This window comes from Meleagris gallopavo, chromosome 13 (genome assembly GCF_905368555.1).
Source record: "Meleagris gallopavo chromosome 13, MGAL_WU_HG_1.1, whole genome shotgun sequence".
Lineage (NCBI taxonomy): Eukaryota > Metazoa > Chordata > Aves > Galliformes > Phasianidae > Meleagris > Meleagris gallopavo.
The window spans coordinates 11,528,001-11,549,940 of record NC_139416.1 but is presented as its reverse complement, the minus strand read 5'-3'; the positions used below and the strand labels follow the sequence as shown (position 1 = coordinate 11,549,940).

General features: G+C 39.2%; 1 protein-coding gene across 7 annotated transcripts in view; it reads right to left on the bottom strand.

Moving 5' to 3' along the window:
• CDH11 (cadherin 11) overlaps window positions 1-21,940 on the bottom strand; it is a 231,687-nt gene that overhangs the window by 72,467 nt on the left and 137,280 nt on the right. For 5 of the 7 annotated variants that reach the window (XM_085234815.1, XM_085234819.1, XM_085234818.1 and 2 more), the window contains exon 1: window positions 5,860-6,013. The gene's annotated coding sequence lies outside the window, so the exon portion shown is untranslated. Of the gene's footprint in view, window positions 1-5,859; window positions 6,384-11,347; window positions 11,479-21,940 lie in introns of those variants that run through there. The other 2 variants (XM_085234816.1, XM_085234814.1) reach the window with 2 other exon arrangements.

Below are 21,940 nucleotides of genomic sequence, written 5' to 3'. Positions count from 1 at the left end.
GGTTAGTTGATAAAAGACAAAAGTAACACAGTTACAGTTATTCATTCAGCAGCCAAGATCTTTGAGATAATTACTTTAAATCAAGAAGGGACAGACCATTTAAATTTATGACTCAGTGCCGACACATGCATGTATTAATAAAACAGTTAGCATTAATGGAAATAGGGTTTAGTCTCCTGATTCAAATAGAGCTATCATTTCTGGTTTATATTGAACTAATGACTTATCCTTGGCAGAATGATATGTATGCATGTATTTAACTATTTAACTTAACCACTGAGACCAATTAATATGTTTCTGAAGTTTTATTTTATTTTAAAATATATATCAGCAGCCTCACTGGGATAAAATTTATGTTGAACCAGAGTTTCTATGCCATCAGTTTAACCTTAAATGTAAAACTTTCTAATGGAATATCTGATGATAACTCTGCATAAAATGAAGACTACTGAAATGCAGAGCAGAAGAAACAGCTCTTCAATATGACTGACATTAAGGAACTTTTTCATCTACCAAGCTAGCATGGAGTTCATGTGAAAAGGAATAGGAGCTGCCAAGTGTAGCCATAAGCTGCATTTCTATCTTATTTGTTTGTGTGAGGATAGAAGCTAGAAGCAAAGAACCAAATTGAGCACAACCATCCAAGCCAGGCTGTTTCCATGTGAGCTCACCAAGCTCACAGATATGAAAGTTCTGTGACCTGTGTTTTAAAGGGTTATTGAATGTAATTCTTTCTGCACATCACTCTGATCTTTGTGTATGTGGGTCTGTGTCTCCAAGTAATCACTGGGAGTCCAGCAGAATTGTGTCAGGCTATACCAATACACATAAATTAAAGAGAAGTATTTCCTACCACTTACATTCACGTCTTGAAGTTCTGTTCAGTTTTGTCTGCTTTGTAAGACTGAATTTTATGTCAGTTTGTCTATAATGTGGGTACTGTTCATCTGTTGATGGACTATTAGAACATTATTATAATAGTAAATTCTACTTGGAAGCTTATTACAGCTTTGTTCACCAATCACTCATGAAAAAACCTGGCTCTTCCTTTGTACTCAGTTACTTGGTACTTTTCTTTTAATCCATTTACATCGATTTCTGCTACTCCGACTCTGCCTGCCATTGCATTACAATTAAGAATTCTGATGAACCCTCACTGTTTCAGAAGGGAAAGGGCTCTTACTCATTGCCAAACTCTGGAGGAAAAAAAAAAACAAAAAAAACACACAAACACAAACCAACAACAACAACAAAAACAACAAAACACAAAGCCCCCTTAGAATTTGCTTAAGCCAGCACTTTAAAATTGAAGAACTAAATTATGGCTCTTGGAGCCAGCAGAGCTCAGTGGTTCTGAGACGTCTGAAAGCCACTGCACCACCCATGCAGTTATGGAAGAAGGCCTTATGCCTTTGTCAGGCAAAATTAGCCATAATGTCTCCCTCCCTCCAGGCACACTCAGCAGCAGGCTGGCTGCTCCCCATACTTGTCTCCGAACTCCTGCTGGTTTGTGAGGCACTGCTGCAGTCCCAGCCGTGCATAGCGTACTCTGAAGGGCAGCTCTAACTTTTCCACCACCTTGAGTGCATCTAACAGCATAAAGAGTGCTTCCTGCCTTGATGCTCAGCTCAGCTAATGGTTCTTGGGCTGCGCTTCGCAACACCAGGCTCCTCAGCAAAGCAGTACTCATTTCCAGCACAGTAGTTATTAACACTCTCATCAGGAGTTGCCACTATAAGATAATTCTTAACTAATATCCCAAATCAGGTGCTTGACAGAGAATGGTACAACTCTTATGACATCAAGTTCCCCATTTTTGGCATCAAAGTCACGCATAACCACTTCTACCAGACATATTCAGTTCTCTGCTTGTACCTGCCCAAATGGATATGATATAATGCTACAGAATTCTGCACTCCATTACTTGTAGGTTCTCCTTCTTATAAAGAGGAATGTGATTGGTCTGAGTCAAACCAAAGCCCCATATAGCCCATGTCCAGCTCCTACCCCACTGTGGGTGCGTAGGGAGGAATGTGAGAACAGGAAGCTGGAAACGAGAACCCTTTCAACTCTGCAATCACTTCAAATCTACACCATTACCTATGCTGTTTTCAGTCAGCATTTGTAATGATGGGCTGTAACATCTTCTGGTCATCTTCATCTTTTCTGTTTCAAGGTGCTATGGGATTTTGGGAAATGATCTGAGCAACCTCCTGTTCTCTGTTTTTCCTTAAGCTCCGCTGACCTAGATGTACACAGGTAAAACAAGACCAAGTCAGCCTGCTATGTCTTTCTTCTCTCCAAGATGTTGTTATAGGATACCCCAAGTACTGACAAGATTTCTGAGAAATGTTTTTGGTTTTGCCATATCATCTTTTCTACCTTTATACTCCTGCCCTCAGCATAGCAAGAACTGACGTCGTCTTTGACAAAGGGAGGACGAGACAGCAAATCCCTCACAAACCGCTGCGCCGAGAGGACCGCCGCTCTTTGTGCCAGAGCCAGACCGCGGCTGCGGCGCTCCTCTGACAATCTCAACTTGCACCGTCCCTAAACTTTGTAGTGAGCGCCAAGGTGGTAACGCGACGCCAAAGGTAACGCGATCCACCGACTAGAAAGATGTTAATCCTGACAAACTGCCTGAGCATTAGCCCGAACCGCAGCGAGATTGAATCCCGGCTCCCCCGGGAGGGCCGCCGCTGCCGGCGGTAACAAAACGCCTTTCAGGCGCCCGGAGCGCGGCGGCGGCGGTGCGAGCGCGGAGCGACAGCGCCCTCTGGTGCCCGCCAGGCCCCGCTCCGCCGGCGCTGCCCCTCCGCCGGGCACCGCGCGTCGCTGCGGCATCCGCCGGCCGTGGTCAGATGGCTTTAAAGTCCTTTCTTGCGCGGGGAAGGAAAACGAACGGGTTTGGGTATTCGGCATCCTTACAGCAGTCGGCAGTTTCACGGGCTATGAGTATTTCGTAACCAAACACAGAGCTACGTTTTGTCCTCGCATACCATTAAAGAGTGTTAGAACTACATGACTACAGTGTTCCTAAACTGATGAGAGAGGAAATAAAAAACAAATTCCGCATCGCAAACTCCAACACTTAATCACAAAGTAAGTCCTCTTAAGACCGAGATCCACGCTATCCCGAAGCCGGTGGCCACCTCCATTTCCTCAATCTTTGGGTTGGACCCAACAAAGGGACCATGAAAAAAGTGCCATTTTAAGTGGGTACAGCATAGGAAACTACGTATGGATTTTTAGTTTTAAATGCTAACAGAAAAACTCAGATGTAAAACGTCTAGGAAGTATGCTGCTGAACGGCTCTGAATTAATTGATTCCAGATGAGACCTCTGCTTCTCACACACTGAAGATATTTTGCAAAACATCCAGCTCACAAAATGGATTCAAAGTCATCCAAAGAGGTTTTCACCCAGGAGGATCAGACACAAGCGTTAAGTCAGAAGTTGCTTCAGATTACTATGGTGTCTGTGCTGGAAATACTTTCTGGGATTACTGTGGAAATCTGTTACTTAATGCATGCCCTGCTGCAGCGTTTGCAGAAAAGAAAAATTACAATCTCAAACTCCTGGAATTCTGAACTTCACCCAAACTAAATCAAACATGACAAATGTTGTTAAAATGGTATAGAAGCTGAAGCGGGAATCATGTGATACATTATAAAGTGCGTTATCAGATACATCACAAAAATTGTTCTAATCTTTGTAGTTTCCCCACATTGTTATGCAAAAGAAGATTCAATTTGGTTGTTCTGTCCCTCAGTCACCCATTTCCATGCATATTTCCTTCTGAAACTACCGATGATAAATTGCAATGACTTATCTCTTGATGTGCTCTACCGTAGCAGCTTTTCTGGTAATGAAGTAATCTAGTCCTTGGTGATTTCTTATGGACAGACAACACATAAATGTTAGCAAAGTTGAAGGTGATGTAGAGAAGTCTATAAATAACATCATGCTAATTACCCTGACGCTCTAGTGCGAAGCTGAGGGAAATAAATAAATAAACTATTAAACAAATAAATGAAAGAATCCCATTCCAGGGCCTAAGAACAAGAGTCTGAAAGAGAAAGGTACCTTTTAGGTAACTGCCTTCAAAAATGTCTAGTTCTTTTATTCTGCCATTGTCCCTCAAAAGGAAGGAGAAGGGCTTTAGAAGTACAGTAAGAAACTTCTGTTTTCTGTAGTATGGTAGACAAAGACATATCGTATAGAATATGTGTTAAGGTCTGAAGCCCAAAACTAGATCATCTTCTCCTCATTCTCACTGCCTATCTCCCAACAACATGATTTGCACATTCTGCTATGAAAATGCTGTTCATAAGCAAGCATCTGCAATTCCACTCCCATGTACTTGTGTATACCTCTTCTTATAAAATCATCCAAAGTACTGAGTACAGCCATCGATTTGTGTTTCAAACCTCAGCGGACAGAACTGAGGCAGATGCCAGATTAATTATTGCAGAACTTCCATATTGAAAGGAAATTCATTTATTGATATAGGGCAGCCAGCGTGGAAAAAAAGAGCAAAATCCCTACCTGGAGAAATCACACAGACTTTGGAAACACTGAAGCAAGGAAGGGAAGGAGAAAAGAGGCAGACAGACATTCAGTAACATCTGAGAGTTGCTTCCCTCCTACTGAATCTGTTAGTGCTTTTCTCACTCAACAGTTTCATCATTAAAGAATTAAAAATATTTAATTTCTTATTAGAGCCTGCAGTCTGTATCGCCATCACAAATCAACAGGAAGAAAGTCTTTCCCAGGGAGTTACTACTCACTGGAATGCGAAAGGAGAAATGAGCATTCTCTTTTATAAAAGGCCAATTTCTGAATTAGTGACCTCATTTGCTAAAGAGCTTCCTTTGTCACAGATATCTCAGTAGGTAAATACTGTGTTACACAGCCACTCCGTCCTTTGTAGCAATGTACAAAGATCTCCTTGCATATACCGGTTCTCTTCTCAGCAGATGAATATTTAAAAGAGTAGACAATAAAGGGGGGGGCTTCTATAGGAGGTAAAGGCATTTGTATCATGATGTCAGATTGCTATATGCGCTCCCCAAGGACTGCACAGGAAGCACTTTTATTCTGAAACTTCACGGTATTTATGGGGACCCACAGCCCCATCTATTTTGCCTTTCTTGGGGATGTGCTCACGCACGTCTCACCCAGGAGTCTGATGCTTTCTGCACCAGCCCATGTTAGAGACAGATACCATTTTGGTACCTTGTGAATAGTAATGCATTTCAAAGCGAGCAAGCAAATTAAAAAGACAATAAAAGGAGAAAGATATAAATCAAAGTCTTTCATTCTGGATAGAATATCCCTTCATTTCATGCACTCCTAATTTCTGCATATCCATTTCATGCCTGGGAGCTACAGCACAAGTAAAAGATTTGCAGTTCGAAGCTTTCAGTATCCGCTTATCCGGAGGAACATTTTAACACAGACAAACGCTCACCCTTCCCCTTCCAGTCCCCCCTGCCCCGGACAAGACGTGGAAACAAGAATAACAGTAAAAATTAAAATTAATAAATAAATAAAAAATAGGAGAAAGAAAGGAACCGCCACTCAAGAACCCAACGGCGGCCGCTGCTCGCTCTCTCCCCGCCGGGGCTGCGGAACCCTCGGGCCCCTCCGCGCTCCCCGCATACACCTGCCCGCCCGGCCCCGCGCTGCTGCCGCTAAGTTTGCTGCGCAGCCACGCGCGGACACGCACGCATCCTCCCGCTCGGCGCTGCTGCTGCTGCTGTGCGCTACAGGAGAGCAGCGCTCCAGCGGCCACCCGTTCGCTCCGCCAAGCCGGCGCGGCTCCGCGCTGCTCCCGCGGCTCCGGGCAGTGCCTACCTGCGAGTCCAGCGGGGCTGGAGGCTTCCCGGGGCCACCTCCGGAGTAGGGGGAGAGGAGGCAAGTCCCATTCACAACTAGACGCCGAGCAGAGGCGGCAGCATCTTCAGCCTATTACACTCCACCGTCAGCGGCTGCTGAATGAGGCTCCGAGCTAGTGGCAGGAATTAGAAAGAAGGAGGGAGGGGAAAGGGGAGAGGAAAGGGGAGAGGGAGGGAGAGAGAGGGAGCAAGGGGGAGCGAAGCGAGATGAGAGGAAGGGAGAAGCTGGAGGCTGTTGCTTCTTCTCTGTTTCCTTCTCCCTTCCCCCAGCCCAGAGGGAAGCGAACCCCCGAGCCCGCCCAGGAGCCGCGCCCCGAGTGCCCGCGACGGGAGAAGCGGGGCCGGGGGCGAGGGGCTGCGGAGCCCACACGCGCGCGCACGCCTCTGCCCGGCTGCTCTCGGCCGCGCGGGCACCCACGCGCGTCCGCGAGGGGACGGGGCCGCCCAACCCGCTGCGCCGACGGGACGTGCCCCGTCCCTGCCCTGCCCTGCCACCACCCCTCTGCGGACGGCAGGAACACCCCACGGCAGCGCCTCCGCGGGTGGGCCAGAGCCCACGCAAAGCCTTGGGCACGGCCAAAAAACCGTGGGGCTTTGCTGCCCGGACACACCTTGACACGGACAGACAGCACCTCGGGTGGACGAGCACCAGGAGCGCGGTGTGCTGAATGCACTCACGTTTGCTCACATAATTACACATTTCTCCAGGAAAAATAAAAGTTTCCCATGCATTTCTACACATGGAAGATCTCAGCCTGTGCAGCCCAGAGCCCTCGAGACTCAGGGTGAGCCCTCCCTTTCTTACACGAAGGTAGAACTCGGGGCACGGTCCCAGGTGGAGCAGAGCTGCTCGGCATCTCTGTGGCAGATGCTCTGTGCCGACCCGGCGGCACCACAGCCTGCTCCTGCCTTAACAACACCAAAAGCACACACCAGCCTGCGAGACGTGCTCAGCCCCCTTACAGCCCCAAGGTCCTCTCACTCGGAGGCTCAAACACAAAGCAGGGAGGGAGGGATGCGATGCACAGCCCATCAAGAATCAGTCTGGAAATGGTTAGGTGCACCTTTGTGAAAAGAATCTGCCTGTCCTCAGGCAGCCCACCCGCCCGCTCATCCCCCACGCCACCAGGCAGCACTGCTCCGCGATCGCACCGCTCAGCCCTGAAGAACAAGGCTTTTATATGCTGTGGTTAATTAGCTCTGCCAATAACTCCAGGCAAAGAAGAAAAACTGGCACAAAAAGCTCCCACTGTACAAACAAAGAATTTGGAAGGAGGGAAGCTGATAAACAATGCATCCCAGGGAGGCCGGCAGGCACTGAACTCAGCCCAGCAAGCAGCAAGCCCTGGGCCTGGTGTCAGCCCTGGGGAAGGAGCAACAGCTTCCTCCTGTCTGCAGGGCTGGGGATTGAGAATTAAAGCTACCATTTGCTTCAGAGAGATGCTGAGACTTCCCAGTTCATCCACAGAGGAAGCAGGGCCTGCCTGCATCATGAGGCAGCCTGGGGTGCCCAGAAATCCAGGCGCTGAGCATGGTGCCCACCAGCCACAGGGACAGCAGCTGCTGTAGAGTGCTCAGAGCTTGGGGCTGGCACTGGAAACACCAGAAATACCCTGGGCTGAGCTGGGAGGGTGAGGTAACCAGACAGCTAATTAACTGGTACTGAAGTACTAAAGGCTTTATTTGGATAGGAAAAAGGCTGTGGTGGTAAGAGAACTAGCTCAAGGGAAGAAGTGGTTTTTGATAGGAAATGTGAAGAGTAATAAATTGCTATCAAGAAATAAAGCATGAAAAGAATAGCATTTGAGAAAGTTTTTGAGGAGAAGTAGTTGAGGAAAAAAGGTGATGCACATTAATTTAGAACAGTTTTGTCAAGAAATTGGTTTTGGAGAGAAAACATGAGAGGAAGGGCAACATCTCAAAATAGTTTCATACAATCTCAGCCCAAACCTATTGACTTTAGTGTGTCATCAGTCTCCTGTGACAATAATATGAGAATTATCATTTGTTTTCTTTATGGGCACAATGCAGCAGCTCTACTTAACACAGCTCTGTTGCTTGGGCTGCCAGAATCACCACTTCACTGAAGCCCAGGGCTGGGCAGTTGGTTGAAGAATTTTCCCTTTTTCCTTCTCCTGGCTTCAGCAGCACAGCGGAGGGGATGACTTTTGTAATTCTCTTTTTCAAACTGCTGAGATCAGGGTTTTTTTGGATATAAAGGAAATGTGAAAGCAATTTCAATCTAATTAAGCATATACAATAGGTACCCATAATATTCTCTAGTCAAAGAGCGTATTGATCTATAATGGAAGGTTTCATTAATTCCATTTGAGGAGGCATGTTAACAAATGAGGGCAGTAACATCTGATCTGGTGAGTGCCTCGAGTTTCCTCTCTTCTTTCTACAGTAAAATCTCACAGTTAAGCTAACCAGATCAAATATTATTTTTCCTTTATTTGTCCATCTTCTTCTTGGACCTATGGATGGAGTGTCCTATCTGCACAATTAACACAGAATTCCTACTGAAATCTGTGTATTTGCACCACTCTGCTGAGTTTCATTTCTGACTACATTAATAATTAGAATTGTACGTAATGTCAGTAAAAAGAAGTCCCTCTATCCAGATTGGGCCACTAGCTGGAGATACCACTCTCTATACACAGAAAGTTCTCAATCACCAGCTCATGCTGGAAACCTACAACCATCTAAAGTTAGATGAGTCCTGCTTTTTATGTTATATATGGAAAAAAAAAGAAGTGGTCAAACCAAAACCAAATATGTGGTGCTGATAGAGGAGGACATTTGTCATATTCCCTTTACTATAGATTATATTCAGGCAACAATCCTGCCATAATTTCAGGAAAACAACTGCAGAGTCCTTGCACAAGACATGACAGTGGTTCGCATAAAGAGAAATATGCAGGAAGGTAAGCAGGAACATTCACAGAACTACACAGCTGAAGTTCTAGCAGCTCAGTGCTCATCTGTGCACTCACAGCATGATAGACGAAGAACTTCAGTGACTGACCAAGTTGTGCCTTGTCATTCCTACCACACATAAAGGCGAGGAAACTAGGATAAACTATTGCAAAGTTCTGTGTTTGCAGACTATTTCTCCTGGTGACTTTTCACCTATAAAGCCTTAGGCTAGATACTACCTTTATGAAGGTCATGTTGCAGCCAATGTAAATTCTATGTGGACAGTATCAGAATAAACCCAGCTTAAAATGGGAAATCCTTCCAAATACAATCACCACCTGTCTTTACAAAATGTCACATGTGAAACATAAAGCAGGCTTCAGCTATGCTGCTGCCATGGAAGTCATGGCAGAGCAGCAGGGGTGTACAGGAAGGTCTGCAGTTACCACTTACAGCTGCTGGAAACCTGGTGGCAAAATGCAATCAGTGTTAGACATAAATAAAGGAAGTTTATACATATTTTAAACAGTATCTATTTTTGGATATCCATATATTTAGGTTAAGAACATCTGTGATAACAAATCTGCGAAACCTAAAAAAAAAGATTTCTTTACCTACTGTGGGCTTACAGAATCTGAAGTTAAAATTCTGCTCATTGCTTGGTAAGTTAACTCATTTATCATTTCAAAATAAGCTAGCTGGTTTGCTTCCCAAGTATCTGAATGGGTACATGCACTTCTGCTAATTGAATCATTGTTCTCGGAAACACTGAAACTGAGTTCATGAAATACACATAAGCAGGTGTATCATAAGTTTAAGCTGGGCGTTTGTATTAAAATTTGTATGGAAAACCTTGAACTGTGAACTTCAGAAATGGAAGTCCAATAAGCCTTCCACAGTTCAAAAGATTTCATCAGCATCTCATTTACTGAATACCTTAGGCACACCAACACAATAAATGTGAAAGACTCGTCTTTCTTTCTGTGTTTTGATCCTCTTTTTCCAGGCCCTACAAGCTGTTTTCCCATATGACTTCAGCTACCTTTAAAAGACCTGTAATTTCCTTCACTTTTCTTCTCGCTTGGAAAGTATTTGAGATTTTAAAGGGCATATTGCTAGCAGCAGGAGCTGGGAGTTCAGGAAGAAGAGAGACAGTGAAAAAGAAGTATAGAAGAGAGTCATAGTAAAAGATATTCCATAGACTAAACAGCGTGTTTGTTCCTAATGTCCTTCAAATTCAGAAACAAAGCAAAATTTGCTTCCTATGTGAAAATGCACAAAGCAGGAAAGAAGGAGAGAGGAAAAAAATTCTTACTAATGACCCTAAAAGAATGTAAGAACTAATGAAAGCCACGGTACTAGCACATTGAGAACACAAGTATGGAAGATGAATGTAACTTACAAAAGTGTGCATCTTGTAGAATGTATAGTTCAAAACAACCATTATCTAAAGCTGTGTTGTTGGGTTTTTTTGGTGTGGGTTTTTTGTTGTTTTGTTTGTTGTTGTTTTTTTAATAAAAAAGTCTTCCTTGTGGAAATATAAGAATATTGTTGTTATAACAACAAAGTGTTGTTATGTTCTGATATCCTTGGGAAAGGTTAAAAGAAAGGCAAAAATACCAAAAAAAAAAAAAAAAAAAGAGTGCAAAACAACAGATACAGAAGCTATCTCCACAAAGTTAACAATATACCAGCATATTCCTTGAAGCACTGAAACCTGAAAAGAAAAGGGAATTCTGAAATAGGAAGAACCAGGGAACTATGGAATTACAAATGGGTGCTTCACAGTTTGGTTTTGTTTTCATTCCAGATGTGCACATGGACCTTCCTTTCAATGCACCAGCTGCACAGAGAAATCATCAGCTTGAATCACCTATTCTAAGTGGTACCCAGGACAGCACTCACAACCAGGATTGATGGCATATCAAGGAGATATCCAGATTTGGAGTTTGGTTACCTCCTTTATCTGTCTACTGCAAGAAAAGGCCTCATTCCTATACCAGAGCAAAAAAAAAAAAAGCCCTTCCCTTTAAACTGCTGATGGAGTCTGGTCTGATGGCATTCCATATTTTAACTCATCTTTATAATGAAGATAAAATTCCTCATTTTCAGTCAAACTCAAGTGGCCAGACATGGGCCACAGGATAAGAACGTGCCTATCCATCAAAGACAGCAAAACTGAATCCAAATTTGTTCAAACAGCAGTAGAAGAAAAGTCTATTTTTCTCAAGTTTTCAGAAATCTTTTATAGATAGGTCTGACTTTATTAAGGCTTTGATGAGGGGAACTCCCTTGTTTTACAAAATCTAAAGAAGTATTTTGGCAGGTACCGAGCATACACAATTAGACATTTCTATCATTCTCTGAACTTTGAGACCATCTTACCCTGATACAGCCCTGAGCAAATTTTAGGACTATTTTACTGAGTTTTAGAAACTGCCACAGCATCCATTGTCCCACTGGCCATTGTCCCACTTCTTCAGCTCTGCTGCAATGGATATAAGACTAGGCAGGACTGGACTACTTACCTGTTGTGATATGAAGGGATGTGTCAAGCTCAGGAAATTTCCAAGGGCATCCAAGACAGCCTTTCAGTTTCCTTGGGTTACAGAACAGGTTCAATCTAGGATCAAGCTCCAGATGAGCTGTTTGTACAGCACTGAAAAACATTATCAAAGAATAGTATTAATAAAGGCATTAAATTTAGAACTACTACAAAGAGTTTGCTGACAAAAGTAGATTCAAACTATAGCATATTTACAGTTACAACCTAGCACCTAAAAATTATAGCATAGAAGTACTCAGAGGGGGGAAAATGGCTTGAATGGTAAGTCGGACAAACTTCATAAACACTGTGATGTATCAATGGCTTTTACTAATGGGTTTTTAGAAATACAGATAAGAAAACTAGATTTCTCACTTAAGCAAGGTATTATTTAGTTAGGAACTTCAGAATCATTTATTTCTGACACTAACTAAAGAATCATTTATTTCTGACAACTAAAACAACTAAAAAAAGAAATGCATTTTTATATACGTGTGCATGTATACACACGTGCATATGGCATTGTCTGAATGGGCTGCCAAGAAGGATGAGGACTTCAAATAAATTATTCAGCTTCTGGTTTGAAAGGAGAAGATAGCTTATATAATTTATTTTATTAGAAAATAAGTTGGAAAAAAGACATCAGTACATCTTCATGCACAGCTTCAACACACATCACTTGATAGTAAAATATAACATGGTTAAATAATTGGTTGTAATTCAGTCTTTTAGTTCCATTTCTGAAAATCACTTGTTTTGCAAAGAATGATCAATAATTATGGTTATTTCAAAACATATGAAAAAAATACAGTCTTCATAATTTTTTCCACTTTCCTGCGTTCTGTCCAAACAATACACATTTGTTAGAATGCATTTCTGCTCTGCTATGAATACTTTTTCATGTATATTGGATATATCCAACATCAGTTTGCAAATAGTCCAAACTGTGTCCAAGAAGATTTAAGAGAGAATGATGTCCCTGTAATCTCAGCTGCTAACCCTTCCGTACTGACAAACACCAGGCAGTCATGCTTATCTAGCACAAAGATCTTTCTTCATTTAATGCCCGCAGCTTGAGATAGTCAATCTTGCCCAGCATGTGCCTCACGTATTTCAGATTTTTATTTGTGATTTTTGTGTATATCCCCATGCTCTTCCAGGTACTATGAGTCAGTAGCTACTTATCTATCCATACAAGGCCATAATCAAAGGCATTTTTACACTAGTATATGAATGGCCATGTAGCACAGATCCAGGAGATCAATCACTATCACAACTGCAAGAGTTCAGTAAACAATTATAAATTGAGCTGTTGTATATAGACTAGCGAAATAATGACAAAATGTTAAACCTCTAGCCATAAATTCTAGTTTATGCCATATACAACACTGAACCAAGTGATATGCTATCACTGCATTAACATCTATCTGCTACTGTAAAATACTGTCATTTCTCTCAAATGAGCTGAAGTGAATAAAAACGTTATAAAAAGAAATATAGATTTGCTTGCCTATTTAAAGTCCACAAGATTATAATTTTTTAATATTGCTTTTATCAGAAGATAAAAATATAACTAGACTTTACAGTTTGTCAGATGAGTCATAACTAAAAACATTAGATGATTCATGTAATAATCAATCACAAAACAGGAAAACAATCTCAGTTATTAAACTTGTTGAAAAATGAAATGTCACTGTTTTACTATAAACCTGCAGTGTGGTTTAGAATTTCATTGATTGCTAAGTACAAGAGCATAATTTTTTTGAAAATCCTATGCATAGTAAGTATCATATTACTTGAATTCAGGTAACTATTTGAAGAGCCTGGTAATACTTTTTTCTAAGTTTCCTGATAACATAAAAAAAAAAATTAAAAAAAAAATGCACAGCATTCTTTGTTTCATATACAAGTAGGCCAAAGATTATAAATTACATACTAAGAGGTGATAAAAGCCATATTTGAAAATAATAGGTTTTTCTTCAGGAATCTCAGACATACACTTATCTTTAATTGATGTCTAGATAGCTTAACTAACAAACTTCTAAGAAAAAAATGTCTCCTTTAGACATCTGTTAGAAATCAGTACAAACATTCAGGTTAAAAATCTGGAGGAACACGAGAAGGGAGCTCTTGACAGGGCACGTCCAATAACTACAGAAGTCATGGAAGGCTTTGCCTTGACCTCAGCAAGCTCTGGATCAGGCCCAGCAGCTATGCAGCATCCACACATGGGATAGGGCTGAACAAGCTGTTTTTATGCACTGAGCAACCAGCACACACTGATGAGAAGATTTGTGTTAGCTCATCTACAACTGCACTCCTTTCAACTCATCACACAGATCCAGTGTGCATCCACATGGTCTAACAGTCACTGCAAAAACCTTTTACAGGGATGAGATCACTGCAGTGGTCATGGAAGTGTAAACAATTGTTATGCAACTTAATATTATTATTTAATTTTTGGTGTTTCCATGTTTAAAATATAAGACTTCTATCCCAGATATATTGTATAAGGAAATACAACTTTTTATAATACATGTTAGTCAATTGGTCATTTGATCTTTTTGTTTTATTTGTTTTGTATGTTTGGTGATGTTTTTTTTCTATTTTTTAAGGGAAAAAAATAACACAAATCTTCTGTTGATTCAATATCTGAGATGCCTTACTGTTTACCTTCCATTTTTCAAAATCAGAAGGTAGATTAACACAGATGCTTAAAACATCAAACAATGTCAGGGTTTTCCCAGTGAAATATTGTGGTTGTTAACACGCTGTGGAAAACATGCTCAAACTATGCTGCCACACTGTCAAATATAACTAGAAGTAAAACATAGTCCATCTGAAAATTCAATACATGTAATCAACAAAGGAAGAAAAACTGCATAATTAATAATGAAACTAATACAAATTTCCACATGGACTAGGCCTCTTCAGCCTGAGTTCAGATTATAGAACACAAAGAAATGCTTCACATAAGCATTTCATACAATTTAACACAACTCAGGGGCTCATTCCTAGAAGTATCAGAGAAAATTACAGATGTTCTGGATCTGCAGAGCCCTTAATCCATGGAAAATGATTTCATTTCCATGATACATACACAGAGAAAGTCTCATCTTTCTCCATTTTCCGCTGCTGTGGTCTAAGAATGCGCAAGTAGCCCTCACTAAACTGTTTAGCATCTAGATGAACTCATTTCCATGGAAAGCAGTACTTGGAAGCCTCTCCAGTGTAGTAACCTGCTCAAGGTTCTCTGTAGCTGTTTTCTGCTTTTAGACATGCAGCTATTATACTGACTCTCCTTGTCTTTTCTAAGCATCTTCTTGGAAAGTGGATGCCTTCTGTAGCATTTCCGACAGAAGTCAGTGTTATCTCCCATTGCTGCTCACCATGTTTTCCAACATATGGCACTCAGTTGGACCAAGATTGGTATAAAATTGAAAGAAAATACATACAAGAAAGTAAAACGAGTCAGTTAGATTCCTCGGATTTTAATATTCACCTTCCCAGTGGAGTTTACCTGTTCTTCTGTGAATGGAGTCCTGGCTACACAGCTTGATTTTTATGGCGCCATACATAAAGAGCATGGCATATGTTATCTGTCCAGGCATTTATTTATTTATTTATTGAGCTTGACAGTGAAGCTTGGCATTATTTTTAGTAAACCAAAAACGGTGTTGATAAATAATATCCGTATTTCCCCAAGAGATACAAGTGTTCACATATTTTGATAGAGATTGGATCCATGGACCACAATAGCCTTTTAATTTTAAGAACAAAATTGAAGCAGTGATGGCTGCAAATATGCCAAAATGGTTGACTTTCCTAAACATACATAAAAAAAAAAGGAAGATTTTTTTCATTCATATAATTAAATACTATTCCTTTACAATTTATGTACCTGCTTTGTTGAAAAGTTAACAAAGTTAACTGTTAAAGTTATCTATAGGAGAACTGCAAAATAAAGAATTGCAAACAGATGAAGAAGCTAGAGAATATAACTGATTAATTATTAATATAATTATTCTTCATACCAAGCTCAAATAAATCAAACAAAATTTTGGCTAATAAAGATGAAGAAGTAAGACTATGCATTTCATACTTTTTCTACTGTCAATGTCCATGAGAGAAAATATCGCTATTCCAAATTTCGTTCTTGTGCTATAATTCCAAAATAACAACATTGGTTTTCTTAGGCTTTACATCGGCTTCAAGACAGTTGAATTTACATCACCATGAGATCAGGATCAAACTGCTGAGGGGATATTAAAAGGAGATTAGACATGATCTTAAACAGCGATATCCCAGGAGATCCAAGGATTTTCAATTTGCAAGATTTTACAACTGTCTGAGAGCTGGATAAATTTCAAATGCAGTTGCTGATAAGAGCATTTGCAGCTGCCAAAAGAACCTGTTTTAAGGACCTGAAAGTTGGCAGAGAAACTGAGTACCATGGAAGAACGTAACGGAATGTGCACGTCTGCAAGCAAGTGGAAGGGAACTCTGTGGGTATCTGTGAGAGTATGTCTGTGTAGCTGGATTCATTCCATTACAGTTATTGGAGAGGTTTCCATTATTCTTTTAGCTACTCATTCAGTAAAACAGGTTTAAAGCATAGGTATATGTATTTCAATATCAATGCTCACATCCTTGAAAGTGTCAGATACCTAACTCTTGTTCACAAGATTGAAATCAGCTCAGAAGACGGATCTGAGTTATTTTGCTTCTTGCTGAACCCTAGACTGAATTCAGCACTTTCACATCTGAATATTAATTCAAATGACATTAAAAAAATGCTTCATCCTGCTTTCTTTCATTAATTCATTAAATCACATTCCTATAGAATTTAATGGAAAATTTATTTTTTCATACACGCCTGTGCTCATGTTGCCATTTGCAGTATACTTTCAGAGCATCAGTGAGATGAGTGCAACAATCTAACCTGTAATTCTTGAGGCAGAGGATGATTTTCATTTCACCCAAATTAATTTCTCATCTGGCATAAGAAGACACAATATCCATCTTCTGCTCTGAAAGTCAAAAGCTCATCTGATAAATTTTACTCAATAAATGAGAATCCCAAAGAATTGATTAACAGACTGTGAATTCTGTTCTGGTGCTGATCTGTAGATAACAGATTTTGATAAGAGGTTAATGCCACATTCCCAAACCACACATGCAATTTTTAGTATTGTGTCCATTCAATATGCCTATGCATGCATGTGCAAAATGAATAATCATGAAGTTGGGCAAATAAACATATGCTTTCTGAGTACAATTATGATGGTTACACGTATAGAAGTATTGAATAAAATCCACATAGAGTAGAGAAACACATTTTTTGTATCTTTAACCTTGAAAATCAAGCACTGTAAATCATCCTCTTCAGGAATGTACTGCACTAACTGAAATGTTAAGATTTTAAAGATACCAAGAAAACAGTTTTAAATAATCTAAACTACATATATACATTCTACATTAAGTGTGCAGCAATACACAATGGTGTAATATGAAGATATCTCCAAATTCTATTACCCTTAAATTTGTATGAGAAAAAAAAGTATTAAAGAAAACATCTGTAATTGAGAAGTGATTTTTCAGTACCTGGACAATATGAAGCAACAATGCTGTAATTCATATTTCATACAATTATGTAACAGCTTTTCTGAAATAAAATGCACACACTGGGTAAAATAGCTTATTTTCTATTGCCTAGAGAAATTGCATCCTGAAATCAGGCACTGAGGCTGCAGAACCTGCTTAAAAGATCACGAAGTATTCAAATGTCAACATAACTTCATTCTCCAGAAAGAAAGTTGTCACTAGGAAATAAAATACTTTTAGTTTTTATTCATTATTAAAATATATATATATACACACACACACACCATGTATGGAAACATTCCACACGACACTTCTGAATAGTCTACTAAATACAAATTATTTTTGCAGTATAATATTCTTAGACTGTGTAGCTTGAAGTTATATAGTCTACATGCATTTCACCTCACTGTCCAAAATAAAATAGCATTCTTGACTCTCAATCTTTGCTATTTGAAGAGTCACCTTTCAGAGCTCTTGGCACTTCAGCATTTGTAAAAATCCAACTAAACAACCAACAGAAAGAATATTTCTTTTCAGCACAAAATAGTTAGTGCTTTGTCTGATTTGCCATTAATTCACATGTCCTTTTTTGTCCACCTGTTTTAATTATCTATGGTTTAGAATGTTTATTTCTGTAATAAATTCCCTTGAAGTTTAATTTTTTTATTAGTCAGAATACTAAATTAAAGTATGAACAACAAAACCATAGGTAAACTGCCAATAAATCCAGTGTGTGGCCTTGAATGAGAGGAAGTGGGGAAGAAAAGCATTTTAGGTAAGACAATACATTGCTTTCATGTATTTTACACAAGATGTGTGAAAATGTTATTTCTAACTGAAGAACAAAACGAAATCTTTTTTTTTTTTCTTTCAAATCTAAATGGTTAAAATCTAGCTGAAATGCCCTCTGAGCAGAATACAGCACTTAGTTCTCTTGTAAAAATAATTTGCGAGTTTCATTTCAACAAGAAAAGCTAAATGTTTAAACTGCTTCATTCAGCCTACAGGGTGAAAAAATTTGTTTACTACTTTACTACTCAGTTTAAAGAAGTTTTATGAGAACACCTAAGAGTGCTTTCATCAATTAGTGAGATAACGATGTGCTCAGAAATATTCCACTGAATTTTCAAATTATGAAGTTCACTGGTTTCATAATATTCTCATGAGTTTGTTCTTCGGGAATTTATGGATGGGTTCTCATGACAATATATCCAGAGTAAATATCTTTTTATTATTTACATATTCCAGAAAACAAACAAACATATTTTTATCCATCTTCATACATATTAGATATGTAAAAGCCAATGACACTTGAAAAGACAGCAGTTTAAATGTGTAAAAACAAACTTTTATAATGACACAAATGAAGTCTGAGCACATATTTCAATCTATTCATGGTGCGGTTACATGACATGTGATGATTGATGGAGATGGTTAAGTGGAGCTCTATTAATAGCAGCATGATGTTAAAAATAACAATGTTATCACACCATTATCAATTTTCTGGGTAGAATAACAGCTAAGCCTCACTGGTCATCAAAATATTGTACTGTAATCAAAGTCCTTGAAGGCACGTATTTGAAAACCTATGTATCTAAATGATGAAGACAGAAAGTTAGATAAATGCTTGTTTTTTGTTTTTTGTTTTTTTAATTAACTATAAAATTATTGAAATAGTTAAAAGTAAGCAGAAAAATGTATGATGTTACTCATCATTACATGACATAGATCACGTAAAGAAAAACAAAAGTAATTTACTGTTTTCTAGTCTTCATAAGGCAGTCAGAAAAAAACAAATAGATTTGATCTATGTGTCAAAAATACAGGTTCAATTAAAGAAATAGTTATGCAAAACAGAGGAAAGACTTTCAGTAGGCTGATGGCTGTTTGGGGCTATTAGCTCAAACAAAAAAATAAATAAATAGAAGCATATCTGGTGATATGAAAAAAAAACCAACAAAACAAAGCAACCACAACAAACATCAACAACCAAAAAAAGCCTAAGAACCTAATTTTAGTGTGTAGAAGAGTTATACATGGCTTCTTTCTAAAGGTGAAGGACTTGTGTCCAAGACAAGGAGATGTCCAATGCATTTTTTGGAAATATTGTGAAATACTAAGCAATGGCAAGTGGAAAGAACGAGGAGCAAATCTAATCACTTTCTTAACCATATTACTCAATGATGATCCATATCACAAAAAAGAAAGAATACCTTGTAATCTAAATTAAAAGGACACACTATCTAAAGAATCAATGGGCTTGCCAATATACTAAAAACTTACTGCCTTCTCAACAAGCAAAATACCATAATTCCATCAAATACAAATGCTAAAAATCTGTCTCCATAACAAAGCAATTATAATAAGACTTGTCATTCATCTCCTGCACAAGGGTGTTGTGAGGCATGATTCATTACGTTCGTGAAGCGCTTTGAAATCCTGAGATGAAAGATGCCAAGGAAATGCAAAGTATTATCACCATAAAACAAAGTTGTATTATCATTGTCATCAAACAAAGTGCCTTAGGAAAGGGCACTTTTACACATGAATTAATTTGTGATTTTAACAGCTCACTTATTCCACAGCAAAGCTTCTGTTGCTATTAGATCCAAATCTGGATGTAGGGAGTGAAACTATCAGGACAATATTCTTTCATTGCCAACCCCAAGATGTCATTACTATAGAGAGCTGTATCTAAATTACAGCTTTGCACAGTGCAGTCACATTTGGTCTATGTCTGTCAATTCAGCACCTACCCTGGTGAGCAGCAGCTGCAGCTCAGGAGCACCTCTCCTCCAGGACACTGTGCCTATCAACTATCTCCTACCCTCAGTGCAGATGCTGCTCTAAAGAACAATGCACAGGGAGGGTGCCAAAGTTATATATAAATATATACATGTAATATAGAAATAAATATATAAAAATATATAATAAAACACATATATATACACACACACAGACGCATTAAAAAAATAATATTTTGAAATATATTGACCTTTTCCATCTGCATTTTGCAATGTCTTTCCCTGATTCCATCATCTGCACACACAGGCAGATTTGTGGGGAGCACTACAGATGCTCCCCACCAGTAATAAAACTCTAGGGAACTCCTTCTCCAGGCAGATTTGTAACTGAATTACATCTTTCTCCACTGACGTTTCCTACTGACTAACTATTAGTGATAGTGATTCTTCACAGAGTTCAGCTATACCATATGTTGGTATTCTGTCACTTTTATTCACTTATCTAAAAGCGAGCAAATGACATCAAGGTTTAAAAGGTGACATTTTTTATTGATCTGAAAACTCTGATTTGACAGTTTTATTTATTTATTTTTTTTCCAGAGGTGGCATTTTTTGTGGCATTTTTCTCAGTTGAAAAGCATTAAAATTAAATTCCTGCTTTGGTTCATTACAATATTCAGCAAGTTAATGCATTTATAATCATAATTGTAATTAACTACTACTTCTTTCTGTTTTGCTTCTCTCTTGAATTGCTTTGTCACTTTTTGTCACTGTTTAGGGTCAGAAAGAAAGTATATTAAATGCGTATTAAAAATTTTGCACCTCTCCTGGATGGAAGTAGTTTATTGTGGCTGAAATCCTCTGTTCCTGCTTGGGAAGGATCAAGATTTCATTGTTTCTTATCTATTAAAAGCTAAATGAAGCTATTAACACCAACATGTCCAGTATTCACATCTGGGCCTGCTGAGACTTACATCTACAGCTGCTGAATTTTGGTATTAATTCATAAATCTGTGCTGAAATAAATGGAATTATGTCAGTTTTCCTGTGCAGAATATTCTGCCTGTTATTCTGACCTCATACAATTACAGAAATGCTCCACTAGACTCCTTGTTTTTATCAAGAACCAGTTTATTTAAATCAAGTGTATTGTATTGTACAACACTCCTGAAAAGGCTTAAAAAGCCAAGGGAGTATAAAGAGTAGATTACTGTATTACTTACAACATGGGGGTGGAATAGCTTCATTTTTATGTAAATTCCTCTAAGGAATGATGGGTTCATTTTGCCTTGATAATGTACCAAGGTAATGGTAATTCTTAGTGGAAATATCATATCAGATATTTGAAAAGGGTTTCCATTAGAGTTCACTGGAAATTAACATACTTGTTACCTTTAATAGAATAATAAATAGACTAGTTTGAGAGCAGTATCTTTTCTTTTAGCTTTTTCTGTTGATTTGGAAAACAATTATCTGCACTCTCAGCTCCTAGCACATAATGTTTTGGGGGTAATTAATGGCCACGTATGCCATGCACACAGGGTGAAAAAGCAAATAACATGGCTATTCATCCTGACCCTGACCAGCCATCAGAGCAAACCAGACATACACATCATCATTCAGAGAAATGATTAGAACAGTGCTAATCCCATCTGTTAAATGGTTACCTAGTGCTAATCCTACATACTGAGAAGTATTCTGCTGGTAGTTCAGTTTAATATCTCCACATCACAGATACACATCCATCTACCACAATATTTACCTACGTTGGTCAAAGGATGGAGAACTATAGAAGTTGGCAGACAGTGAGTAGAATAGTTGGGCAGGGCAGAACCAATAGTCCACTAGTTCTTGGATTACAGACTCTGTGCAGAAAGGCCACAGACAGAAGTTTATGCTGCTTAAACTACTGTTTGCTCTCCAAAACTTCTTATTTGAATTGCTCCTCTGATTCAAGAAACGTTTTCTTTTGGTATACTGCTTTTCTTCAAGTCACCACTAGACCTATTTACATTTATGCCATTGGCAAAGAGAAATACCATGTTTCTTTAGTTGTATGGTAATCCTGGTCCCTCTACAGTTCACAACGTGATTATAAAAAATGAAGTGCTGATCCTCCAAAAAAACTTTAAGACATGAAAAGCTGCCTGGGAAGCCCAATAAAGGAATATAAAATGAAAGAAATGAAACTAAAGGTACAGAAGGAAACTACAAATTGCTGCTTCTGT